Here is a 6299-nt window from a genome sequence, read left to right as displayed (position 1 = left end):
CCACCACCTGTTCACCATGTCCAAGTGAGGGGCTGTGGATCAAAAAACAGAGACAAGAGACAGCAGTTCATTCATCTCAGCAGAATGCCAAATGCCATTTATTGAAGGAGGGAGGAAGCCTTAAATACGGGCTTATAGCACAATGGGAGGACCCCAGAGGGCAGAAGTTTGCTACCGATGTTCTACATTCTTGCATCTAAGCTGTTTACACCAAATGCAGGATACACAAACAAAGAACCTCTGGTAAGTGTTCAGGAGGAAGGAAACCAATGGGAATCAGCATATGGAGGACATCTGGTCAAGGTCAGCAAGCAGGGCAACAGCTACCCAAAATGGGGAAGGGTACATGGATATATATGTAGAAAAAGTGAAACTCAATCTTTTTCTTTCATACTGCACAAAACTTAACTCAAATAGGTTAAGGACCTCAACATAATACCTGATACCTTAACTGTGATAGAGGAAAAAGTAGAGAATACACTTAAACTCATTTGCACAAAAAAGGGCTTTCTGAACAGGAACCCAATAGTGCAGGCATTAAGGTCAACAAATAATAAATGGTACCTCATGAAAATTAAAAGTTCCTGTATAGCAAAGGGCACTATTATACCAGTAAAGAGGAAGTCCACAGAACAGAAAAAAAAAATCTTTATCAGCCATATATTAGACAGAAGGTTAGTATCTAAAATATATAAAGAGCTAAAATAAAATTAAACACCAAGAAGACAAGCAATGCAATTAAAATGGAGCATGGAACTATACAGAGTTCTCAAAAGATGGAATATAAATGATTGAGTTTTTAAAATTCATTATCCATAGCCATAAAGGAAATGCAAATTAAAACTACTTTGAGATTTCATCTTACCCCAAGCAGAACAAACAAACAAACACCTAATGATGACAAATGTTGGTATGAATATGGGGGAAGGAGAACACTTATTCATTACTAGTAGATGTTCAAGCTAGTGCAGCCATTATGAAAATCAGTGTGGTGGTCTCTCAAAACATAGACCTACCACATGATCCAGTTATACTACTCTTGAGCATATACTCAAAGCAGCCTATATCTTACCACAGAGATATTTGCTCATGCATGTCCATTGCTGCTCTTTCATAATAGGCAGAAAACAGCCTAGGTGTCCATCAACTGATGAATGGATGATGGAAATGTGGTACATTTACATGATGGACTATTACTCAGCTATTAAGAAAAATAAAATTGGGGCTGGAGAGATGGCTCAGTGCTTAAGAGACCCAGGTTAAATTTTCAGCACCCACATGGTAGCTCACAAATTTAATTACAGTTTCCAGAGAATCAAATGGCCCTTTCTGGCCTCCATTGGCACTGTATATACATGGTACACATACATGTATACACATAATAAATCTCAAAAAATAATTAAAATTTGAAATTTGCAGGGAAATGAATGGAGTTGGAAACAATCATGCTGAGTAAAGTAACCTGGGCACAGAAAGACAAATTTTATGTTTTCTCTCACTTGTAGATAATGCAGATATGTTTGCTTCATTTGGAATACCACACATGTCAGAAAAATACTAAGAGATAATAGAGAGGGGCTTTCAAAGTAAAGGAAATAGAACCATTGGTATAAAGGTTTCAAAGGAAATTGTAGAACAGGAAGGGATAGATTGGGGTGGGGAAGAGGTGGGGACAATAAAAGAGGGAAACTGGAAGGGGTAAATAACACCAAATACTGCCAAAAGTCATAGAAATCTACTGTGGTAGACGCTTCCTAAAAATAGTCAGTGGGTGGTGGGGATGTAGCTCAGTGGTAGAGTGCATGCTTAGCATGCATGAGGTCCTGGGTTCGATCCCCAGCATCTCCAGGTCTTTTGGGAAGAAAAATGTGCCTTCATTTGCCGGGCGGTGGTAGCACACGCCTTTAATCCCAGCACTCAGGAGGCAGAGCCAAGTGGACCTCTGTGAATTCGAGGCTAGCCTGGCCTACCAAGTGAGTTTCAGGAAAGGCGCAAAGCTACACAGAGAAACCCTGTCTCAAAAAACCAAGCCAAAACAAAACAAAACAAAACAAAACATAACAAAACAAAACAAAACCAAAAAAACCCTCTAAATTCAAAAACAGAAAACAAAACAAAACAAAAGTCAAAATGGACAATAATGCACCCCGTAGACATTAGAAGATAACAAATAAAAAAGTCAGTGCTAGGAAAGTGTTACTTCTTTTGGAGTTGCTGGCCAGTGAGGTTCCAAAGACCGCTAAACATCATAGGCTATTGCCAATGCTCCTGTCATTCTCCAGAACTTGCTGGTAAGATCCCTTTGCTAAAGACTCCATATACTTGTATCGTAGAACATGTTGAAATCAAGGTGGCACACGCCTAGAAATTTCATTCCTATTGGCTATCCATTCATTACACTGGTGTGATGTTCTATGAGCTACTGGAGAAGAAAAGTAAGCACCAGTTATACCCGTATGCAAACCCTGAGAGCTACAATAACCACTGGCTAAACAAGACACGCCCACTACTGAAATGTGGCACAAACATCATGGGAGTAAACAATCCCTTCCTGATTAGAATTAAGGACTACTCCACAAGGTTAAGTTCATATCTGGCACCATTATCAGACTGAGAACCTGTGGTTAGACAGGTCACAGGCTGTACTGGATATCTGTTTTACCTATGACCTTGAGGTATAGCCCCTCGTGATGTAGCAGGTAACTGTTCTACATATGACCTTGAAATACCTGCTCCTGGGGCATGGCCTCAGGGCTACCCTTAAGATCTGAGATGCACATAGGCCGCTCTTCTTCTCTCCCATGTGGGCTTGGATTGTGGGGACTGACTCAGGTGTCAGAACAATGTGGGACAGTACCTCAGCCTTCCAGGACCCTGCAATGATTCTCTTATTCTATTTTAGTGAGTTTTCTTTCCTAATAATTTCCTTTTACTTGTTAAGCGGCCTCCTGTGGATTTCTTGCATTAATAGGCAAGAGAACCTACTATTATTATTCTGCTAAGTTAGCACACTATTAAACCAAGTTCTAATGACTTACCATTACACCCACAGATTAAGTCATCTCTCAGCCCTCACCAGAGAAACTTAGGTTTGCTATAGATGATATCAACGGAGTACCACAACTGGCTGATGATGCAGAAAGTAAGAGGCTGTAGAAAGTTCAGCCTTAAAGGGAACATCTATATCCCATCCCTTTCTCCAAAGGCTCTGGGGTCATTGTGGAAGAGGGGATAGAAAGATTGTAAAGAGCCAGAGGTGGTGGATAATGAATGATAAGGAAACAGTGTCCCTAGACACAGCAGAACAGCTGTACACATATGCTCACAGTGGTTATTGACAGCATATATAAGACCTGTACAAACTCAAGCCAGATCAGATCCCCCACGAAGAGGGGAGTTGGGCATGAAGTTCCACCCCTAGCCTGGGAACTATTTGCAACTGTTAGTTACTGAAAGGGGAAGGGTCAGTTTTCTCTAAGAGTATAGCCCCTCAGGAGTCAGAAGCAGGCAGATCTCTGTTAGTTCAAGGCCAGCCTTGTCTACAGAGTGGGTTCCAGGGCAGCCAGAGCTATGTAGAAAGACCTTGTCTCAAAATACAACAGCAACAGCAAAAAGAGCGTATTCCTGATAAGTCAGCCACACTTCTGTGTGGCAGGCCACACATCCAAGAATATTTGGGCCACACAAAGTAGGTGGGGGGGGGGGGGAGGACACAAAGTTGGGTGGGAACGGAAGTGGTGGTAGACCTGGGAAGAGTTGTGGGAGAGGCGGGGAAAGTAACCAAAACCCATTGTCCAAATTCCCAAAGAACTAATAGGAGAAATAAGAAAGAAAAGAAAAAGAGGGTTATTTAAAGGTTAAATCTAATTACTTGGCTGGTAGATTTTTCCACACAAGGATTTTCTAGGGTTGTCTTTGGCAGATAATGAGCTTGACCAAGAATAATTTCTTCAGGTTTTAAGAACATCATATTAATACCTAGAAAATCATACTCTGTCTTTTAAACTCTGTAAATTGTCTGAAAGCTCACTGGACATGGTCGAAGCAGACATTCCCTTCCTAGTGGCTGATGTGATATGATTTGTGCTGCAGTTTAAAGTTAGATATTTCAAAATAAGATAGGTGTTGTTCCCAAGAAAAAAATAGGGAGCAGGCTCCCAGGGACAACAGAATCCCAGTGTTAGTTGTTGATGGCGCTGCCAGAGCTCTCACTCAGAGCCCTGGGGGTTAGCTTCTGACCTCTGCAGAGACCCAAGTCACGTTCAAGTCACTTACATGAAATGGCTTAGTATGTGTAACTAACATTCCCCTGTAAACTGTAAATCACCCTAGATTACGTTTTGTGTCTAATTCAAAGCAAATGTTGCATAAACAGATACATTGTTTAGAGAGTAATGGCAAGAAAAGTCTGTTCTTCCTAAAATGTGGGCTGTGGTTGGCTACAGAACCCATGCGTGCTAAGAGACAGCTGTGCACTACAAGTCTTCTGCTCCGCTCAGCGAAGCACTCTGCCACCCAGAAGTCTCACAGCTCATTAGCATTTCAGTTTCTTGCCCACCTTTAGTTTTACATCGTGGAATCGCTATAGACCGCAGTGACTATTCTTTTTTTGCCGTGAAATAAAGTGCCTATTTTTGTTTACTGAGTAGTTTTCTTCCATCTTTTTCTGTTTTTTTGTTTTGTTTTGTTTTGTTTTGTTTGTTTGTGTGTGTGTGTTTGTTTTGTGAGACAGGGTCTCGTGTAGCCCAGGCTGATTTCCAACTTGCTAAGTAGCTTAGGATGACTTAAATTTCTGAACTTCCTGCCTCTACCCGCTAAGTCCTGGATTATGGCCATGTGCCTCAATACCCGCCTTGATTGTCTAAAATACTATAAAATTACTTCTTAGCAAGTACTAACTGCATTCAGGTCAGGTCTCCATTATTTTGGGAACTCATATTAAGTAAATTGCTAAATTCTAACCCTTTCAACAAGTTTAATACAATAAAGCCTGAAATCATTGCCCATAGACTTTGGCAGATCCCACTCCCCCCCCAAAAAAATTACAATAAACTTGGAGGCTGAGGTGAAATTAAGGTGGTGAAGATGCAATTTTTAACATTTTAGGATTTGAGCTTTTTATTGTTTATTTATTTTATATGTGTGAGTGTTTTGTCTGCATGCATGTACATGCCATGTGAGTGTATGAAGCCAGCAGAGGCCAGAGAGGGTGTGGGATTCTTTGGAACTGGAACTATGGATGGTGTGCACAACATATGGGTGCTAGGTATTGAACCTGGTCCTCTGCAAAAGCAACCAATCATGTCTCCATGTCTCCAGCTCCCTTGATTTATCTTTTAAATAGAAATTACTTGACTTGTTTCAAAGTAGTTCCACTGGACATGACGGTGTATGCCGGTAATTCTAACACCTGAGAGGGTGAGGTGCTAGGATCTCCTGAGCTCCGCTATTCAAGGCCGGTCCGGGCAACATGGGAAATCCCCATCTCAAATAAAATAAATAAGGCAAAAATTCAAAGTTAACTGTAGTGTGGATCCTAATTGGTCTTAATAATGAAAACCCGGAGTCAGATATTAGGGTGAAAGCTGAAATATCAGAGAAGCAGAGCAGCCAGCCACTAGGGTTCTTACCTTACCAAATCCTCAGCCTGAAAGGGTAGAGCTCCTGTCTCCACCCTGCCTTATCACTTCCTCTCTCTGCCTACCCATATCACTTCCTGTTTCCTCCTCCCAAGTGCTGGGATTAAAGGTGTGTGCCATCACTGCCTGGCCTCTAATGGCTAGCTTTTTACTCTGATCTCTAGGCAATCTTTGTTAGAGCACAAACAAAATATCATCACATTAACTCATATACTATACAAATTGAGTGTCATAAAGAATATTTAAATCAAATATGTTGTGATATTATGATATATACTGTGGATAGTTTGAATGTAATTGGCCCCCATAAACTCATAGGGAGTGGCACTATTGGGAGGTGTGATCTTGTTGGATTAGATTTGGTCTTGTTGGAGAAAGTGTGTCACTGTGGGGGCGGGCTTTCAGGGCTCTTCTACTTAGTGTCATAATCTACTTCCTGTTGCCTCCTGATCAAGATGTAGCCAGCATCATGTCTGCCTGCACACCACCATGCTCCCTTCATGATGATAATGGACTAAACCTCTCAACTATAAGCCACCACCCCAATTAAATGTTTTCCATTATAAGAGTTGCTGTGGTCATGGTGTCTCTTCACAGCGATAGAAACCCTACTAAGACATGCACCTTTAGGGTGTTGACGATGGTTCCCATCTTAGACTC

General features: G+C 41.3%; 1 non-coding gene across 1 annotated transcript; it reads left to right on the top strand.

Moving 5' to 3' along the window:
* Positions 1-1776: 1776 nt before the first annotated feature.
* Trnaa-agc lies at positions 1777-1848 on the top strand. The gene has a single exon. It is a non-coding gene; the product is annotated as a tRNA-Ala (tRNA).
* Positions 1849-6299: the final 4451 nt, after the last annotated feature.

Source organism: Onychomys torridus, chromosome 19 (genome assembly GCF_903995425.1).
Source record: "Onychomys torridus chromosome 19, mOncTor1.1, whole genome shotgun sequence".
NCBI lineage: Eukaryota > Metazoa > Chordata > Mammalia > Rodentia > Cricetidae > Onychomys > Onychomys torridus.
Note: the sequence above shows the minus strand (reverse complement) of the source record. Positions and strands in the feature narration are given on the sequence as shown.